This window comes from Paralichthys olivaceus, chromosome 9, assembly GCF_024713975.1.
Source record: "Paralichthys olivaceus isolate ysfri-2021 chromosome 9, ASM2471397v2, whole genome shotgun sequence".
Classification (NCBI taxonomy): domain Eukaryota; kingdom Metazoa; phylum Chordata; class Actinopteri; order Pleuronectiformes; family Paralichthyidae; genus Paralichthys; species Paralichthys olivaceus.
Genome location: NC_091101.1, coordinates 25931835 through 25951789, shown reverse-complemented (window position 1 = coordinate 25951789; position 19955 = coordinate 25931835). Strand labels below are relative to the sequence as shown.

General features: G+C 43.0%; 1 protein-coding gene across 1 annotated transcript in view; it reads right to left on the bottom strand.

Moving 5' to 3' along the window:
* The window catches only part of LOC109644972 (protocadherin-1-like), a 434528-nt gene that overhangs the window by 375195 nt on the left and 39378 nt on the right, over positions 1-19955 (bottom strand). The gene's annotated exons all lie outside the window — the stretch shown is intronic.

Below are 19955 nucleotides of genomic sequence, written 5' to 3'. Positions count from 1 at the left end.
ATGAGGAGAATAAAAAAGAGAAGGAGGAGGTGGATGCAGAGGAGGATGAAGAGAATAAAGAAGAGGAGAAGGAGGAGGTGGATGAAGAAAAGGAGGATGAAGAGGATGCAGAGGAGGATGAAGAAGAGGGCAGTCCCTGTGGAGAAGAGGCACCGGCTCCAAAAATCAAGTGATCGGGATCGACAGCACGATCCACACATATGCTCGACTAACACGACAAATCAGCGACGAGCGAGGAGGCAAGAAAAAAACCCACGTGACGGACAGAAGGAAGTGATCATGAGGTGGAGGCGACCAGGAGGTCCGAGCAGGAAGTGGCTCAGCGTCGTCCCTTAGCATCGTGCTAAATTGTGTTTTTAAGCCAGTAATGAGAAAGTGTGTGTGTTTTAGAATGTGTGAAATAGTTTGTGTTGTGACCTCCAGCGAGGACGCACGGAGACGGCTGCGATGAGTCAGGACGTGTTGGTCTGGAACACGCTCAGATTAGACGTGTTCACGTGTTCGCGGCAGACACAACAACAGCAACACCTGTCCACCGACATTTACTCGTGGTTTTATCTGACCTTTTATTTTCGGCGCGGTGGTCTCATGAGATCAGAGTCTCGACGCAAACGGCGGCAGAATCCTCCTCCGGGAAAATGGGGTCAGGGACGAGAGGCAGGAAGCCGACGTCGTGTTCCTCAGACAGTTTGTTTAAATAAAGTTAGCTGCTGATTCCAGCTTCCTTCAGCTCCACGTGAGCCTTTAAGAGTCTCGCAGATTCTGGGTTTGGTTTTTTTGGCTCAGTCTCCGTCCGATTCAGACTCGGTGGGATCAGGACGACGCTCTGTGCAAACAGGAAACACCATCTCCGGTGATGACAGTGATGAGTGTTGTGTTCGCAGCCTCAACCCGACGGAAAGATCAGACCTGGTTCCTGGAAAAGATGAAACGTCAACACAAGCTTTCAGTTAGCATGTTGTCACGTAGCATTTACTAACAGAAGACTTTTTCTGGATCTTTACATCTAAAACTTGAGGCTAAAAATTCGACCTGTGTCGATCACTATAAGATCTCGTTTAAGACGGGGGACGGGGATTTGAGCACAAGGGTTGCTGGGTAGTGTCGTTCCACATCAAACACGGCCGATGAAAGTTGGACCTCGACCGTCTCCCGCTAAATTATGTTCCGCCAAACACAGTTAAGTGCACAGTTTCTCTTTTAACTTCAAATTCCTCAAATCCCTGTCGAGATTCATCACAAACTTCTTTAACTAAAAAGAGTTTTGGGTTAGTTTAAAATCCAAACCCTCATTTAAAAAAAAAAACGTTTTTAATGTTGAATCAATGTTTGAAGCAGCACAATGTGTCTCCGAGAAGAAGAAGAAGGCGTCGACGCCGTTAATATTTATCCCGCTGAGGAAAGGGCACAACACTCTGCAGAAGCTCCAGATGACTTTAAAATGTCATTTTCTAGTTCACTGCCCTGTAACTCCGCTGCTGCTTTAAAGAAAAAACAAATAGCAGCATTTAAATCACAGCCGCAGCCGCAGCCGCCGCTCTGAAACACTCACAGTCGCAAAATGTCACAGGAACGCTGAGGAAGCTTCAGATGTTTACAGTCGCAGCTTCATGAGAAATGATTTTATAAAAATATTCAGATGTTTACGTCCTGATTTTACTCTTGATCATACGGTTTCCAACCTTTGATTAAATGACAGAATGAAACCGTGAATCAGTTGAGACCCTGTAATCCCAGAAAACACAATTATCATTATGATAAAGAACAACAAGTTACTCTCAGGTGATGAAATAACATTTATCAACAGGTTTCTATTCATGTGGGAGGAGCAATGTGAAGTTTTGTCTCTTGAAAAGTAAAAATATCTCCTGATATCACTCAGAAAGTTCAGTGCAAAATAAAACCTCGACACAGAATGTCGTCCTCTCTGAGTTAAAAATAATATATTAACACGGCAGCAGAGTCACATCTGTTCCCACATCTCGCCACCATCGCTGCTAATTGTTCTCCTCAGTGACAGCGTTCGCAGCGTCGCACCTACACAAACTATTTATATCCAAACCTGGACACGTGCAGTCTGGTCTGGCGGTTGAGCCGTTAAGCAGAGAGGAGCCCCAGGACTCGGAGGAAGTCACGCCTCAGGTGGCCGAGCCGCTGCCGCCCTGCTCCGTGTCCCACCTGTCACTCACCTCCTCACTCTGGGGCTGGAAACCTGGCCCTGCTGTGACTGATGGGAAGTTCAGAGAGCTTGTAATATCTGTGAGGGAACATTTCAGTGCTCGAGCATGACGTGTCGTGCTGAACCGCAGCGAAGGGATTTGAGTTGTGCTGGAAATCCTTCCCCTCGCTTTGGGGTGAATCGATGTTAACCCGCGGGACGTGACGGAGGGAAGCCGACCACAGACGTAGAGACCAGACGTCGTCCGACTCAGAAATTAACATCGTCTTCAGGTCCAGTTTGAGCGTTTGGATCCAGACTCACACGGTGTAGATGATTTTAACTCTTCTCATTCGACTGAGGAGTAAAGTTCTTCATCGTCCAACAGAAATCTGTTCTTCACTTTCACAAGAGACAATAAACCAAAACCGTGTGTCTCTGTCCAGGCTGATATGGTTGTTTGAAATATTTAATGTTGTAATAAGACAAACTGTGTGTGAATCATTATGACCTGTAATGTTTATGATGACTGTTGAGTGCTCACATATTTCTGTTGCTTTACTTTTGCAGGAGCTCAACTTATGGAAACAGACCAAGATCAAGTTTTGTTTGTTTATGTTCACAAATCCTAATTTGCCTCATACAGGATTTAACGAGGTGCAGCATCCTCTGCACTTAACTTCACAGAGCTACCAAGCAAACTTTATTCACACGGACAAAATAAGTAGACACCTCAGAGAGCCACAGGTCAGGGATCCTCTGTCGACAAAAGCAAAAGAGACTCAATCAGCACTCAGATATTTTCTGTAAAAAACATTTCAGCTGCGGATTGAGAGCCGGCGTCGTCGTCGAGCGGGTCGACACCTGATATTTTTCTATTTATGAAAAGTGAGACTCGGGTGTCTCTGTAATGTGTTTTTTTTCCGGAATCCATTCAGTGTTTTTCCGCCTGTAAACGTGCTGAATATGAGAATGAGTTTCCTCCGCTGTAGTTCATCACTTTCTCTCCTCTCCAAAGGCCAACGCAGACGCAGACCTGCAGCACTTATCTGCCTTTGACTTCTGGATGTTTTCCTTAATTCTCCTCGTTTCAGAGTTTAAGAGGCCGAGAACAAAACGACAGAAAGCTGATGAAAAGACTCCGGTGAATATGAAGAAAGAATACGAAGAAAGATCTTTTTAAAGAGCTGAATAGAGCAGATGTTTCTGTGTGTGACCCAGGTTCCATGTGTGTGTGTGTGTTTGTGTGTGTGTTTGGAGTCCGGAGGTGTGAATCAGGGTCACGTTCTCTCTTTGAAAGAATCTTTTATGATGCCGGAGACCTTCTGCTTTCTCTGAGCACAGCAACGAGAGGTGGAAGTGACGGGGAAACGGACGAACACCTCTTCTTTATCCGGCTGAAGCCGATCAATAAAAAGCTTCTGAGAGAGTCGGACAGATCAGAGCTCATCAGCTCGTCATGTGGAAATATACACATTTATCCAGAGCCGTTCTCGTGTTGTTTCAGGAGAAGCTCTGGTTGTTGCTGCCACTCGTTTAGTTTCCTGCGTCTCGGATCAGGAAAATGTTTTAAATTCAACATTATAAAGATATTTATAGTAAATAACTTGTATTTGTGAATAAATTCTCTCCGTCCAGATTCAAAACACGTCAGCACATTAGATCCCCATGATGCAGAAAGTTCATACAGAATCCTTAGTGGGTTTTAAACGACACCAGATTTTTATAGGTTTTAATTGGCTGAACCACCACGGGCGACATTTGCACTTCAGTGCCACCGCAGTCATCGGAGCTGGATTAAGTTTGTGTGAGAAACTTGACAAATGTTTTTTTTTCCTTCCAGCTGCAGCTTCACGGTAAAAAATCACCTGGAGAAACATGTTTTTGTGAAGCAGCCAGAATCAAGGTTATCACTCACGACAACTGTTCTTCAAAAATACATCAACAAAATAAAAGCAGAATGTCTGTCGCTGGAGCACAATCCTCCGCCAAGGCCCTGAAAGTCAAAGAGGCCTCACATATACTGTATATATTTATATACATATATTTATATATATATATCAGCTGCTCTTTTCTGGTAGTTACAGGTTTGTCACTTCACTTGTTACCAAGCAGCAGCTAAAATAATTCTTACTCCCTCATGAAACACAATTTTTTATTTGGATCTGCACAATTTCAAACACTTTGATTTTTCATCAGGATGTGAAAAATGTAATAAAACCCACTCAATGTTAAAGAAAGTGATAAAAAAAAAAGAATCCTGTGTCAGAACGTGGAGACAGAAATCTCCACAGATATTATTTACTTTGACTGGAGCCTTTTGTGAAATGGTTGATTTCACCGAGCGGCGATGAAAGCTGCGTGGTTAAGGTGCACGTCACACGAGCGCCAAACTTCATTCCAAGCATTCGCGGAAGAAGTTTGTTTCTTTGATGAAGAGTTTTTAACGACTCGCTCGCTGAGTTATCTGATGACAGGTTGAGTCAGTAATTCACAGTTGCTCTATGTAGAGTCGCCCGAGGCGTCGCCGCCTCTGTGGTCATGTTTCTAAACAGGATCAGATCCCTGCGTCACTTCGTCTGCTCTCAGCTCTCCATCTCCTCCTCCATCACTCCGGTCACTCTCATTTTGGAAAGTTGACCCAACTTGTCATCCTCCTTTACGCCGACACGCAGCATATTAATATACTCACTCTGCATTTGCCCGAGGATGATTACAAAGCACCTCTCAATCACGGGACGCTAATGACGGCGGCCGGGCGTGATCGGGTGATGGATAGGTGGCATTTAGCCGCGATGGAGCCCAATATACTCCGTCCTCTCAGCGGAGGCCCTCGGGGATGAGAGCGAGCCACAACCTTTCAATAATCGAAAGCCTCTCGCCTGGTGAAAGGCTGATCCTTTTGTTCTAATTAACCTGTGAAATGAGTTCAGCGGCTCCCTCTCTACCCGTGGCGTAAACGCTCTAATAGTCTGTGAGCGGCCGGGCGAGGAGAAGAATGCCAAGAGGTGGAAGGTCCGCCGGGCGATTTTTCAACAGATGCTCTGTGTCTCAGAAAGCATCAGCATCACAAGAGAAGACGATCCGATGCCGTTTGGGTGTTAACTCAGAGACGAGACTGCTCAGGGGACAAAAGAGTCCTGAGACCTTCTGAGACGTCACAGGGTGAGAAGTGATTAACAAGGTCAGGACTTTATTTAACTAACTTTACTTATTCAAAGACAATCTGACCTTAAAAAAAAAACAATATGTGGAGACCTCTTTGACCCAGGAGCGTGTCAAGGAACTTCTGAGCCCCGGGCACAAGGGACCTGGTGGGCCCCTAAAGAACCCCCCCCCACCCCCCCTAAAGAAACACTTGTTCAAATCCTCAAATTCTTCTAGAAGCAAAATGTTCATATTGCACCTTCACATAAATAATGTTTAGAACCGATCCTCTGAATGTTGCATGTGTGTATTCTGTTATTCAGATTTCTCTTTCCTGAATTATTTATAAATAAAACTTCACATGAGACAAATTAGCGGCTGAAAGTGTTCAGATATGAATTATGGGAAGTCGGGTATTGAACGTGTAGCGCTGTGTTTACGTGAAGCTTTGTTTTTTTTTCCTGATTTCTGTTTGAAGTTGAGTTCGTCAACTCTTCATGGTTTTGATTCTTCCACCTTTTTTCCTTCACGAGAACAACGTTCCTGAAGCCGCATCAGAGCAGCAGCTTAAAAACCTTACAAGTCTTCTTATCCCTGATAGATTTGATATTCTGGTGCTTTTCCTGCTCCACCAAACCCCACTGAGCTTGTATCTATTTCTGCAGACGGGGAGGCAGCGGAGGCCTTGAAGAAAGAGAACGAGAGAGGAGAGGAGCGAGGTGGAAAAACAAAACAAATTCTCCGACAGGATGCCTGAGGCGGAGAGGCTCTGCAGGCGAACCGCTTCGCCTTCATCTTCCTGCCGAACTGACGAGAGGATTTTCAAACGCCGTCAGAAGCAGAGGGCATCCCCGCTAACAGGGAGGAGGACCGGCAGCGACGCTGTCAGTCAACATACGATCCAAAGCTGCTCATCTGTCCGCAAGTACAACTTCATAACTTTATATCTACACACTGTTACTGCAGGAAGGCCTCTGTGTGTGTGTGTGTGTGTGTGTGTGTGTGTGTGTGTGTGTGAGAGAAGTCCAACAAATTAATGACGAATGACTCTGTTCGTTCAGAATGACAGAAAAAAAACAAGTCAATATAAACAAAAGTAACCAGAAGCATTATTGTATAAAAGTTTCACGTCCGTCACGTGTTAGAAACCTCATCAACACGTCCTCTCGCTCTCTGAACATGTTCCTGACGTGTTCTCTGGATGCTCAGACATGTACGTTCTCACGGTCGTCGCTCCAAGAAAAATAACTTTCACCGCCGCTGTTCCTCGTTTGTAGTATTTTCTGTAACCAAGCAACGGTCTGCATCCTGTTCACACCACATGTGTGTGTGAAAGGTCATGTGACACGTGGCGTGTTAGCGTGGAGGAAGTTGCTGTTGTTTTAAAATCTGTTAGTGTCCCCACAACGTGAGTAATACCTGGAGCACGTCCACACATTCGCAGACATACAATCCGTTTTTCTCCGATCACTAATTCCTCGGGCCGCCTCGTTAACATGCGGCTCCGCAGCACATTTGTTTTGAGTCCAGATGCGTTTGACAATCTGACGATTCCATCAATGTGCTGCAGCTCCACCAGCCAAACACAAATATAGATTTCTCTCCAGACACACACACACACACTCACATTTACACTTGCATGCACTTTACCTTTAGCTGTTGTTATCACACTGCACCCACTCAGCGATTCGCTGGATTGGTTGAGCGGCCGACGCACCAAAGGGCTCGAAGTATTGAGTCGAGTTTCGTGGGTCTGAGCCGAGCAGGACGGCATCAGTGTGAACTCGGTAAACAGCAGGAGGCCTCTGGCTGTTTCTGCCGCTCGCACACACCAACATGAGCGCAGGCTTCAAAATGTCATTTGTGGTTGCTGGGCAGATTGAATGGGTTTTTATACATGTGGGGGGGGGAAAAGGACAAACGTGAAAGAAGAAATCAGCTTCGGGCTGTTTGTCTGCAGCTACTGTAATAAAATGAATCCCCGTCTGGTTTGTTTCAGTGGATAAAAATAAAAACTCCTTTTTAAACCTTCACCTGCGATTATGGTCAACTTTCATATGAATGTTTTCTGGAACTCTTTAAAAATGTATCTTCATCTCGAAACGTCTTCAAATTACCATAAAAAAAAAGAATTAAACCTTCATCCACTTCTTTTTTCAACAACTTTACTCTTCAAACATAAAACCCAACTTATTCAAATCTTCCAAAAATAAACTCAAACTTTAAAACTTTGATCAGAAATGTTCTTCCAGAACTTTACATCAATCCAAACTTTGACCGTTTTATTGATCTTCAACTTTATTCTTCTCCGGGAAAATATTCCCAGCATGCAAAACTAATTTTAAATCTGTTCATGGAGGGTGTCTACCAAATCTCCTTAATCTCCAAATATTTAAAAATTCAGGACGAATCAGCATTTAAATTTCTGCTTTGTCCTTTAAGTTTTAATCATTTAAGTCTTTGAGCTTTAATGATTTTCGATTCGTCCATTTCATCCAAACTTTTAGTTCCATCCAAACGTTGTTTTTTTAGAAACACAGCGGTAACCCACCTGCAGCCACATCCCTCTGCTCCTCCTCACTTTGCTCTTCCCCAAAAACCCTGAGCACAAACGTTTGAAACGTCCTCCACTGACTGACAGCAGCTCTGACATCGACCGCACGTCTCTGAGGAATCGTTCGGGTTCGGACGGCGACTGTGAGAATAAAAAACTAAATTAAACCCGGGAAGAGTCTCAGGGAGGAGAGCAAAACTAAGATGGACAGATAGTGAAATAATAACTGAAATGAACAAGAGCGAGGCGGAGGGAAATAATGAGCGGGGGATAGTCCCAGGTAGAGTCGGACAGGAAGGTGAGACGAGGAGGGAAAATAAAAGAGGAAGTGGTTGTTTGCATCAGAGAGCTGCAGGCCTGAATGACAAAGTCCCTATTAAACCAAGATGGAGTCTCCCGCCTGCAGCAAAGCGCAGCCAGCGCCCAACTTACAGTGGCGTCATTAGAGAGAGAACACAGGGACGAGCCAGAGCTGCAGTTCACTGGACAAGTGAAAACCTTCAGAGGACAAGTGGAGTCCGACGATCACGGGTCAGTTCTCTTACCTGATTGGTTGAGACCACAGACGGTAAATAAAGATGGACGACGTGTCAGCTCCCAAAAGTGAAGCCAAATCATCTTGATCGCCCTCTGCTGGCTGGCCGCAGCGGAGGTCACAAACCCGGCCTCCACCATGTTAGCAGATGGAACATGAACCGAACTAAAAAGACATAGAACATAAGTTCTGTCAGATAAGTTTTTAATTAGTTAATTCAGACGCGGAGACACGAGCTGAGACTAACTGATTTGTTGAGCGTGTGTTTGGAGGGGACCACGATACAACGGGTCCACTCCACGATAACGACGGCCGCATGTCCCACAAAATAAATTCAATACACAAATACACAAATATAAACACATCATAAAATGTCGACATAACTATAAAGTTTAGACTTTAACGAGTGGAAACGTGATGAAACGCAGAAAGAATTCCAGAACAAACGAGACGAAGCTCGATGAAATGAAACATTTGGAGCGAAAGTGTGAAAACAGAGTTTAATGAAAAATAAAAACAATAATCTCCTCCTCCCTCCCTCCCTCCCTCCCTCCCTCGCTCTTTATCTTCTGTTTGCTCTTTCATATATGTGAGAATCTCTCCATCTCTGTCAGCCGCTTTCATTTTCCTGCATCTCTCCCACCATCTCTCATTGTTTCTCTCTCTCTCTCTCTCTCTCTTCCAGCCTCTCAGGTTTAATTGAAGCTGTAGCAGGAGGGCGAGCGAGGCGATACCTGATTAGCAGGTTAAACCAACGGAGCGGCCCGATGGCAAATCCATCTGCTAATAAAAAACGAGGAGGTGATTATATCTCCGCAGCGCCCCCGCTCCCCCGCTCCCCTGCGCTTATTTGATTTTCTATTCAAAGGTGTTTTATCGTCAGAAACATTTAAAACATCTCATCAGAGCACGAAGCATCTTTCACACCTTTCATTTATTTTTATTTTCCATCAAATCAATCAAGTGCAAAAGATAAGACTCAATGAGAGAACATCTCCGCGGCTGCAGGTTCCAACATCTGTCGGGAACAGACGAGCGGAGGCCGTCAGGTTCGTGAACACGCTTGGCTCTTACACGTATGTTCGCTGTCCAGGTGTCCACATTCTTTTGGCCTTGTCACCACTTTGGACCAAACCACTGAACGTTGTCCACGTCTTTGAGCAAAGTGGAGAATCTTGTTTCATCCAGTTCGTCCTTGGTGAAGTGCAGCGTCCGTCTGACCGTTTCCTCCAAACAGGAAGTGACTGGTCCAGTTAGTTAGTGCACGTTTTGGCTGCAGAGTTTTCTTCTCTTTGTATAAGATGAGTTTTGTTTTGTTCCATCAGTTACTGCAGAGCTACTTTTTCACTCCCACCGCTGAAGGTTACTGCTGCAGTAATGGTTTCCTGATAACATGCATACAGGTACACACACACACACACACACACACACACACACACACACTGACTCCTTACTGCAGCTAGATGAGGTTGTTGTTCTTCCCCAGGTGATGCCGAGCTGCTCATAAAGCTATATGAGGTGTGGGATTAAACCTGTGTGTGTGTGTGTGTGTGTGTGTGTGTGTGTGTGTGTGTGTGTGTGTGTGTGTGTTAGTTTACACATGTACACAAAACGTATCCAAGTGTAAAAGTTTTATTTTCAATACTTTTGACAAAGAAACTTTGAAGAAAAGGTTTCCATGTTACCCTGAAGAAATCGGAACTCCTGGTTGGTGAGAAAACGGTAGTTTCTGTAGAAAACGTCTCCTCTGGTAGTTTGTATAGAAAACGTCTCCTCTGGTAGTTTCTATAGAAAACGTCTCCTCTGGTAGTTTCTGTAGAAAACGTCTCCTCTGGTAGTTTCTATAGAAAACGTCTCCTCTGGTAGTTTGTATAGAAAACGTCTCCTCTGGTAGTTTCTGTAGAAAACGTCTCCTCTGGTAGTTTCTATAGAAAACGTCTCCTCTGGTAGTTTCTATAGAAAACGTCTCCTCTGGTAGTTTCTGTAGAAAACGTCTCCTCTGGTAGTTTCTATAGAAAACGTCTCCTCTGGTAGTTTGTATAGAAACGTCTCCTCTGGTAGTTTCTGTAGAAAACGTCTCCTCTGGTAGTTTCTGTAGAAAACGTCTCCTCTGGTAGTTTCTATAGAAAACGTCTCCTCTGGTAGTTTCTGTAGAAAACGTCTCTTCAGGTAGTTTCTATAGAAAACGTCTCCTCTGGTAGTTTCTATAGAAAACGTCTCCTCTGGTAGTTTCTGTAGAAAACGTATCCTCTGGTAGTTTCTATAGAAAACGTCTCCTCTGGTAGTTTCTGTAGAAAACGTCTCCTCTGGTAGTTTCTGTAGAAAACGTCTCCTCTGGTAGTTTCTATAGAAAACGTCTCCTCTGGTAGTTTCTGTAGAAAACGTCTCTTCAGGTAGTTTCTATAGAAAACGTCTCCTCTGGTAGTTTCTATAGAAAACGTCTCCTCTGGTAGTTTCTATAGAAAACGTCTCCTCTGGTAGTTTGTATAGAAAACGTCTCCTCTGGTAGTTTCTGTAGAAAACGTCTCCTCTGGTAGTTTCTGTAGAAAACGTCTCCTCTGGTAGTTTCTGTAGAAAACGTCTCCTCTGGTAGTTTCTGTAGAAAACGTCTCCTCTGGTAGTTTGTATAGAAAACGTCTCCTCTGGTAGTTTCTGTAGAAAACGTCTCTTCAGGTAGTTTCTATAGAAAACGTCTCCTCTGGTAGTTTCTATAGAAAACGTCTCCTCTGGTAGTTTCTATAGAAAACGTCTCCTCTGGTAGTTTCTGTAGAAAACGTATCCTCTGGTAGTTTCTGTAGAAAACGTCTCCTCTGGTAGTTTCTGTAGAAAACGTCTCCTCTGGTAGTTTCTGTAGAAAACGTCTCCTCTGGTAGTTTGTATAGAAAACGTCTCCTCTGGTAGTTTCTGTAGAAAACGTCTCCTCTGGTAGTTTCTATAGAAAACGTCTCCTCTGGTAGTTTCTATAGAAAACGTCTCCTCTGGTAGTTTCTGTAGAAAACGTCTCCTCTGGTAGTTTCTATAGAAAACGTCTCCTCTGGTAGTTTGTATAGAAACGTCTCCTCTGGTAGTTTCTGTAGAAAACGTCTCCTCTGGTAGTTTCTGTAGAAAACGTCTCCTCTGGTAGTTTCTATAGAAAACGTCTCCTCTGGTAGTTTCTGTAGAAAACGTCTCTTCAGGTAGTTTCTATAGAAAACGTCTCCTCTGGTAGTTTCTATAGAAAACGTCTCCTCTGGTAGTTTCTGTAGAAAACGTATCCTCTGGTAGTTTCTATAGAAAACGTCTCCTCTGGTAGTTTCTGTAGAAAACGTCTCCTCTGGTAGTTTCTGTAGAAAACGTCTCCTCTGGTAGTTTCTATAGAAAACGTCTCCTCTGGTAGTTTCTGTAGAAAACGTCTCTTCAGGTAGTTTCTATAGAAAACGTCTCCTCTGGTAGTTTCTATAGAAAACGTCTCCTCTGGTAGTTTCTATAGAAAACGTCTCCTCTGGTAGTTTGTATAGAAAACGTCTCCTCTGGTAGTTTCTGTAGAAAACGTCTCCTCTGGTAGTTTCTGTAGAAAACGTCTCCTCTGGTAGTTTCTGTAGAAAACGTCTCCTCTGGTAGTTTCTGTAGAAAACGTCTCCTCTGGTAGTTTGTATAGAAAACGTCTCCTCTGGTAGTTTCTGTAGAAAACGTCTCCTCTGGTAGTTTCTATAGAAAACGTCTCCTCTGGTAGTTTCTATAGAAAACGTCTCCTCTGGTAGTTTCTGTAGAAAACGTCTCCTCTGGTAGTTTCTGTAGAAAACGTCTCCTCTGGTAGTTTCTATAGAAAACGTCTCCTCTGGTAGTTTCTGTAGAAAACGTCTCTTCAGGTAGTTTCTATAGAAAACGTCTCCTCTGGTAGTTTCTATAGAAAACGTCTCCTCTGGTAGTTTCTGTAGAAAACGTATCCTCTGGTAGTTTCTATAGAAAACGTCTCCTCTGGTAGTTTCTGTAGAAAACGTCTCCTCTGGTAGTTTCTGTAGAAAACGTCTCCTCTGGTAGTTTCTATAGAAAACGTCTCCTCTGGTAGTTTCTGTAGAAAACGTCTCTTCAGGTAGTTTCTATAGAAAACGTCTCCTCTGGTAGTTTCTATAGAAAACGTCTCCTCTGGTAGTTTCTATAGAAAACGTCTCCTCTGGTAGTTTGTATAGAAAACGTCTCCTCTGGTAGTTTCTGTAGAAAACGTCTCCTCTGGTAGTTTCTGTAGAAAACGTCTCCTCTGGTAGTTTCTGTAGAAAACGTCTCCTCTGGTAGTTTCTGTAGAAAACGTATCCTCTGGTAGTTTCTTTAGAAACGTCTCCTCTGGTAGTTTCTATAGAAAACGTCTCCTCTGGTAGTTTCTATAGAAAACGTCTCCTCTGGTAGTTTCTTTAGAAACGTCTCCTCTGGTAGTTTCTATAGAAAACGTCTCCTCTGGTAGTTTCTATAGAAAACGTCTCTTCTGGTAGTTTCTGTAGAAAACGTCTCCTCTGGTAGTTTCTGTAGAAACGTCTCCTCTGGTAGTTTGTATAGAAAACGTCTCCTCTGGTAGTTTCTATAGAAAACGTCTCCTCTGGTAGTTTCTTTAGAAACGTCTCCTCTGGTAGTTTCTATAGAAAACGTCTCCTCTGGTAGTTTCTATAGAAAACGTCTCCTCTGGTAGTTTCTTTAGAAACGTCTCCTCTGGTAGTTTCTATAGAAAACGTCTCCTCTGGTAGTTTGTATAGAAAACGTCTCCTCTGGTAGTTTCTGTAGAAAACGACTCCTCTGGTAGTTTCTTTAGAAAACGTCTCCTCTGGTAGTTTCTGTAGAAAACGTCTCCTCTGGTAGTTTCAATAGAAAACGTCTCCTCTGGTAGTTTCTATAGAAAACGTCTCCTCTGGTAGTTTGTATAGAAAACGTCTCCTCTGGTAGTTTCTGTAGAAAACGACTCCTCTGGTAGTTTGTATAGAAAACGTCTCCTCTGGTAGTTTCTTTAGAAAACGACTCCTCTGGTAGTTTGTATAGAAAACGTCTCCTCTGGTAGTTTCTTTAGAAAACGTCTCCTCTGGTAGTTTCTTTAGAAAACGTCTCCTCTGGTAGTTTCTGTAGAAAACGTCTCCTCTGGTAGTTTGTATAGAAAACGTCTCCTCTGGTAGTTTCTGTAGAAAACGTCTCCTCTGGTAGTTTCTTTAGAAAACGTCTCCTCTGGTAGTTTCTGTAGAAAACGTCTCCTCTGGTAGTTTGTATAGAAAACGTCTCCTCTGGTAGTTTCTGTAGAAAACGTCTCCTCTGGTAGTTTCTGTAGAAAACGTCTCCTCTGGTAGTTTCTGTAGAAAACGTCTCCTCTAACTTTCTAACGTCAGTAAACTTTGTCCTCAGGAGTTTTTGTCTCAAGTCGTCTTCAAACAGCTGATTTAGTTCATTCTGATCATTTAGAGTCAAACAGACCAGAAAGAACCGGAGGTGTTGGGGGGGTGGAGACCACCGTGTGATTGACAGCTGGTTGTACCAACGGGTGCAGGAGGCAGGTGTTTGTGGGCGTGAGGTGTCCTCGGAAGGCTCCACCCCCCCACATTTAGAAAATGTCAAACTGAGGCTTCAGCTCAAAAAGCACGAGGATCATCTGACATTTCAATATGTGGAGTTCAGTGTAAAAGCTTCGACTAAATAAAAATGTATAGTGTGTCTCCAGCATGTCTGAACATGTTATTAATAGAATGCTGTAATATTAAATTTATTAAGTTGAGTCAAGAAAGTCTTAATATTACTAGAATAAAGTCATGTTAGGCTACAAGAGTTATCGTCATCATCATCTGTGAGTTATTCAAAAAGGTTTCAAACTTTTTCTCAAAATATTACAACTTTTATCTCGGAATCCGAATTTTCTCTCTTTGATATGAGGCTAATGCTCTGGAGAGATAATGGAGCCGCGGCAGAAGAATCCTGACGCAAAGCGTGGATCCTTCAAGTCGGGTCAGATGCTTAATTTGACGTATTTCTTCCTCCGACATGACAAACGTTAACTGCTCAGAGAAACGTCGACCGAGGCGCGTGTCGACAGACGGTGACGGAAATAACAAGATGAAAATTAAATGGAGATTCAGTCTGATAATCAGGTTTGGTTCGGTTGTAGATGTCAGGAAATGTTAAAAAAAAACACAAATGTTTTCGTGGAGAGACGTCAGGGTTGATCCGAGCGACGGCGGAGGGATGAAGTGAGACAGAGAAAAGGAGCGAGGCGAGGATCAGAGACAGAGGTGAAGCTGGAAGATAAACCTCCATCAGCAGCAGCAGCTTAGACTCTAATAAATGTTTGGTGTGGAGTAAATTGCCTGCTGGCCGCTGGTGTTTGACCACAGTCTGCTGTCACTGAGCCTCGCAGCCTCTGAACTCGCATCTGAAAACACAACAGACCTCTGAGTTCTTTCACTCACACCCTCCACTGCCCAGGCCCGAGAGCAAATAAACGATTGTCTGCTCTGTGCACGCGGCAATAAACACAAGATAAATAAAGAAAAAACATGAATTCTGCAAACTAGACGTCGTGTTTCTTCATCCTTTCGCTCGCCTCCACCTCGTCATCTTAATCCTCCAGGACTTAACTTGCCTCGTCTGAATTTTCGACCGGTTTCCGTCAGATTTTAAAAAGCTGGTTTGAAGCTGGTATATTTGCAGCGTCCGTTCTTTGTGTTCGACAACCAAACACATCACAACACAAACCGGGAGCCAACACAAAGCCTGTGGCGCACGAACACAGACGTAGCGATGAAATGGTGGTGGAGGATCTGGCAGCGGTAAAAACCATATGGCACATAAAGGCCCAGGCAGGTTTAAAGGAACCATTTGCTTTACAAGGACGCAAAACACTGGAGGAAAGGAAAAATACACCAACACATAAAGGAAGAGCAACTGTTTTCAGTTGTAAACGACACCTCCTGAGACAAGGATGCTTTTATTCTGGAAACTCTTTCCTGGTTAATTGACTTGGGAAGCACCAGAGCGCAGATGAGGGCCGCTCACATCCCACAGAGTCAGAACTACGAATATTTGAACTTGTGTTATTCAGGATTTTTCTAATTTGATATTTCTTATTTCAACAGATCCGATGAAACGACTTGCACACATTACGTCCGTGTCTTTTTTTCTCTGAGCTCCATTAAACCATCATCAACATTTTGACCCAGTCGGTCTCACAAATAATCTGCTGCTGAAAATCCATCATTTCCTCCCGTGTTGACAGCGAGAAGCCGATTTATGAAATGTAATTTATTTCCTGACGTGTTTTCAGAAACATATCTCGTTATTGGAGCTTGAGATGTTAAATAAATAAACGGTTTCTTCAAGTGTTTATGTTTCTGATCGGTTTGGTTTTAATTAGTTAATTAGTTCATGATTGACGGCTGAGGCTTCACGATCACTTCTTCACAGACTCGTTCGTTTTTTCCAAATATCTTGGTTTCACTTCTGGAAGAAAGAGTTTTTATTTTCAGTCTATGTTTTAAACCCCGAAAAAACTTTATTTTGGGTTCTAGAGAATAAGACTTTTCCATGTGATAGAACAGAAAACACGTGTTTCAGGTTTAAAAACGCAAAGACACAATAAAAAGGATTTCTCTGTTTCTCCCTCTCAGCTCCGGTCTGGGCGGGACCAGAAGGTCGTCGGTTTGAATCCCTGGCTCCTGGTCAGTGTGTTGTGCACACGCTGGATGAATGTGTGTGTGTGTGTGTGTGTGTTAAAGTGCTCGACAAGAACAGTTCCTAAAATCCAGTCCATTTACAGCAGAGTGGGACCGTGCTGTTGCCTTGGTTACAGCTGTCCCGTCACCTCAGCGGGGCGCTGACAGTAACATCTGGAGAGATGGATTATTAAAAACACCGTTTGTGTGAGTTTGGTGCAGAGCTGCAGTTTGAACAGTGACGATTGTGTTTGTGGATAAATTAAACTGTGTCCACTTTAAAACCAACGTCTGTCCGGTGGATTCTGTTCCATCGTTTTATTTCCTGATTGATTTTTGTCTCTTCTGCGACGGAGCCTCGAAATCCTGCAGTCGTGTCGTGCAGAGTTGTGTTGTGTTGTGTCTTGTTATTTACAGTAGTATTGTGTTGTGTCTTGTTATTTACAGTAGTATTGTGTTGTGTCTTGTTATTCACAGTAGTATTGTGTTGTGTCTTGTTATTCACAGTAGTATTGTGTGGTGTTGTGTTGTTTCAGGAGAGGCTGTGTTGAAACTGGAGCTGGTTCATCTTGATGTGAGTCTCTGAGGTTTTCTCTGGTTGTGAGGCTGCAGATGTTCATCCACAGGCTGCTGCTGCCCTCCAGTGTTTCCTGCAGCTGCAGCAACACAAAGCTACACAGAGGAGCACAGAGCAACACACAGCAACACACAGCTACACCACAGACTGTATATAAGAGCAACACACAGCAACACACAGCAACACACAACAACACAGAGCTACACCATAGACTGTATATAAGAGCAACACACAGGAAGACTTCAAATGATTTATGAAAATAAAAAGGACAAAGATGCAGAATAACTGAAGTAAACCATCTTTAAATGTTGTAATAAACTATATGAACTGTGACTCCAGGTTTGTTTCACACTTTTCTCTTGCTGTTTGTATAAACTCTGTTTTGATCATCACGTTACCATCGATATCAAAAAACAATAACTGATGAATAAAACAAGAATAATGCAGAACGATGAATACATTCCCTCAATTTAAAGATTCACACTTTGCAGGTTTTATTAGATTGTGATCCTTGACGAAGAAGAAGAAGAAGAAGAAGAACCTGTCACAGGGGCTGACAGGGGCGGCAGCATCCCCTACAGGTGAGTAGCTGTAACTGCAGTGCAAACCATTATGAAACAAATCAATTTAAATGTAATTATCTATCAGCATTTTGAGTCACACAGCCTCACATCCAGAAATTAATGTTTTACACTGTTTGATTTCATTTTTAGAAAACTCGTTTCCATCTCGCTGTTTGTGTCAAATGGTGTAAAAACTGGTGTAAAACATTGTTGGTCATTAAAATCGTTTAATTTAATGAATTTAATCGAGTTCCTCTCAGCTCCGCAACTCTGACTGACATCTGTCAGTGGGAGATGATGAGTCATGAGTGTTTGTGTCACCCCCCCCCCCCCAATGCTTGGATGCATGATGCGTCAAATGATTCATCGTCTCTGTAAACTCTAAACTTTTCACGAATTTCTTTTATTGTCGACATTTCACACCCACAAAGTTTGAAGTCGATCAAAAGAGCCTGGAGGAAGTTAGAGTTGAAGTCTCATTTCCTGAAGTCTGGCTGCTCCACTCTCCATTAAAATCATAATTTTGAACCAGAAAAGTTTTTATTCAAAGTTTTATTCACCTGCACTGCCTCCTGCTGGTCGAGAGGCCAAACGACCTGAAGCTCATGAAGTCTCCTCAGGTGTTCAGAGTCTGGTTGATGAAGAGGAAACTGATAAAGAGGAAGCAGGAAGTTCACTTCTCCTCCGTCTTTGGAGTCGTGTGTTCAGGCCTCATGATGTGAACTGTTGCGTTGTTGTATTTTCACTGTTGTGTGTCTGTTTGCAGCAGGTCGATGTTTGTGTCCGAAGAAAGAGGACGAGGACTTTTGACTTTCTGTGATTTTGTGACGGGACGTCCAGTTTTCATGGTTTTATTTCTTCTTCTTCGCTCTGATGCTTCAACTCTCTGTGGGTTTGTCTCTGTTTGTTAATCTTTGTTATTGTTGGTTGTGGATCCTTTTACTTCTCTTTACTGTGAAATATCTTTAGTATATGTTGTGAAGATCCCTCTTAATAACAAAGAGAACGAGGGAACGTGACTTGATAAATAAATGAAAGTTTACATGTTATAGATATTTATATGGATAAAGACAAAACAGTGTTTGCTTCAAACGTCTTTATGTCCAGTTACGTTGCTGAGTCCACTGGTTTCCTGTGTGGAGACGTTTTCTGAACTTGTATTCTGTTTCATGAAATATTGGATAGTTTAAGGCTTGAACAGATTGTTCGGAGGTGAAGTATCTTCGGTGGAACTCCCAGACATCTGAAACTTAAGCAGTGGAACCAGACGGACCTGAAATCTTAATCCTGACATTTTAACTTCAGCTGTTGGATAAACGTATCGTGACAAAAACTATTTTGTCACATTCGACATAAAAGAAGAAAAGAGAATGTGTTCTAATAGTTTCCGCTCATCGTTATTCAAATGATTAGGAAGAAAGGACGTCAGCACGTATTGTTAAACTGCTGTCGTGTTAAACTTCTCTGTGTTTGTAAATGAATCATTTTCCTTTTTTCCCACAAACAGCAGTTTACTTCTTCAGCTTTAAATCAGATTCCAGCTCCTTCATCACCTCAGCTGACTGCCGCTGAATTAAAAACCTGTTGTTCTGCTGTGATTCAGCGTTTCTTTACATTTCCTCCCGTCGAGGTTCGACTCTGCAGCCGGTGAATCCACTTCTCTTCGACCCGGGAGTCGCTCTGCGGCCAAACACCCTCACGCTCCTGTCAGGCGGCAGATTCATGCTCCACTTACGTTATTGGACTTAAATAGGAGTCTTGTTTTAATAGAATTGGATTCTTTCTCTCTCTCTCGGCTTCACTAACTCACACGTGGACACGTTTAATAGCAAACTGTGCATTAGCTTCTGTTTCTTCCCTCTCCGACCTGTTTACTCTCAACGCGTGGAGCCGAGAAAAGTGTTTGCGTTGTTCTTTTTATGTTCGTTTGAATCTAAACTGGACCAATTTGTCTGTGAGATGAATGTTTCCAGCGCAGACTGAGCTAATTATAAATTCTCACAGCTCGTTTTTGGCCTTTTAAACCGGCCGGAGGAGGAGGTGGACTCCTGCAGACGCTCAGCACTAAAACAGAAACAGCTTCATCAGTGTTCCTCTGCACCCACAGATGCCCGTTACACAGAGCGCAGGCAAAACCCAGAAGATTCATCGATAAGAGGAGGACGAGTGGAGCAGCGTCCAGATCTAAAGTTTCATAAACTGTTTCTCAAAGGAAAATGTTGTGTGTGTGTGTGTGTGAATAGTACAGAATATTAGTTTAAACAATAATCAACATTAATACCAATAAACTCACATTACATATTTCAACATGTACATTTAATGCAGATGATTTAATGCAAAATGTATTAAAAAAATTGTGAGTTTATTTTCCATGAAGTGAATAAAACCCTGAAAATATTGATGATCAAAAACTGGAATGGTCGTTTTTTTAAATGTCTAACTTTGTCTCAGAAGCAGGACGTTAGAATGTCTTCAGTTTATCCACTGAATGTGTTTCTTCACCAGTGATGAAGTGACGGACGGTTTGAGAGTTACATGAGCGCGACACATGCATGAACAAGAAAAACATACATTGAAACAAACCATCAAATAAAGTGGAATGAAAGCACAGACTTAGCTGCTGTGAATCCTACAAACCACTAGATGTCAGTGTTTGTAATCTCTGGTCTGAACACAGTGAATTTTAATTCTTCACAAACTCGATGAATTCATCAGAAGCAGCTCTGCTCCTGATTCTGTTTCATACCTGAGGCTGCCACTAGGTGG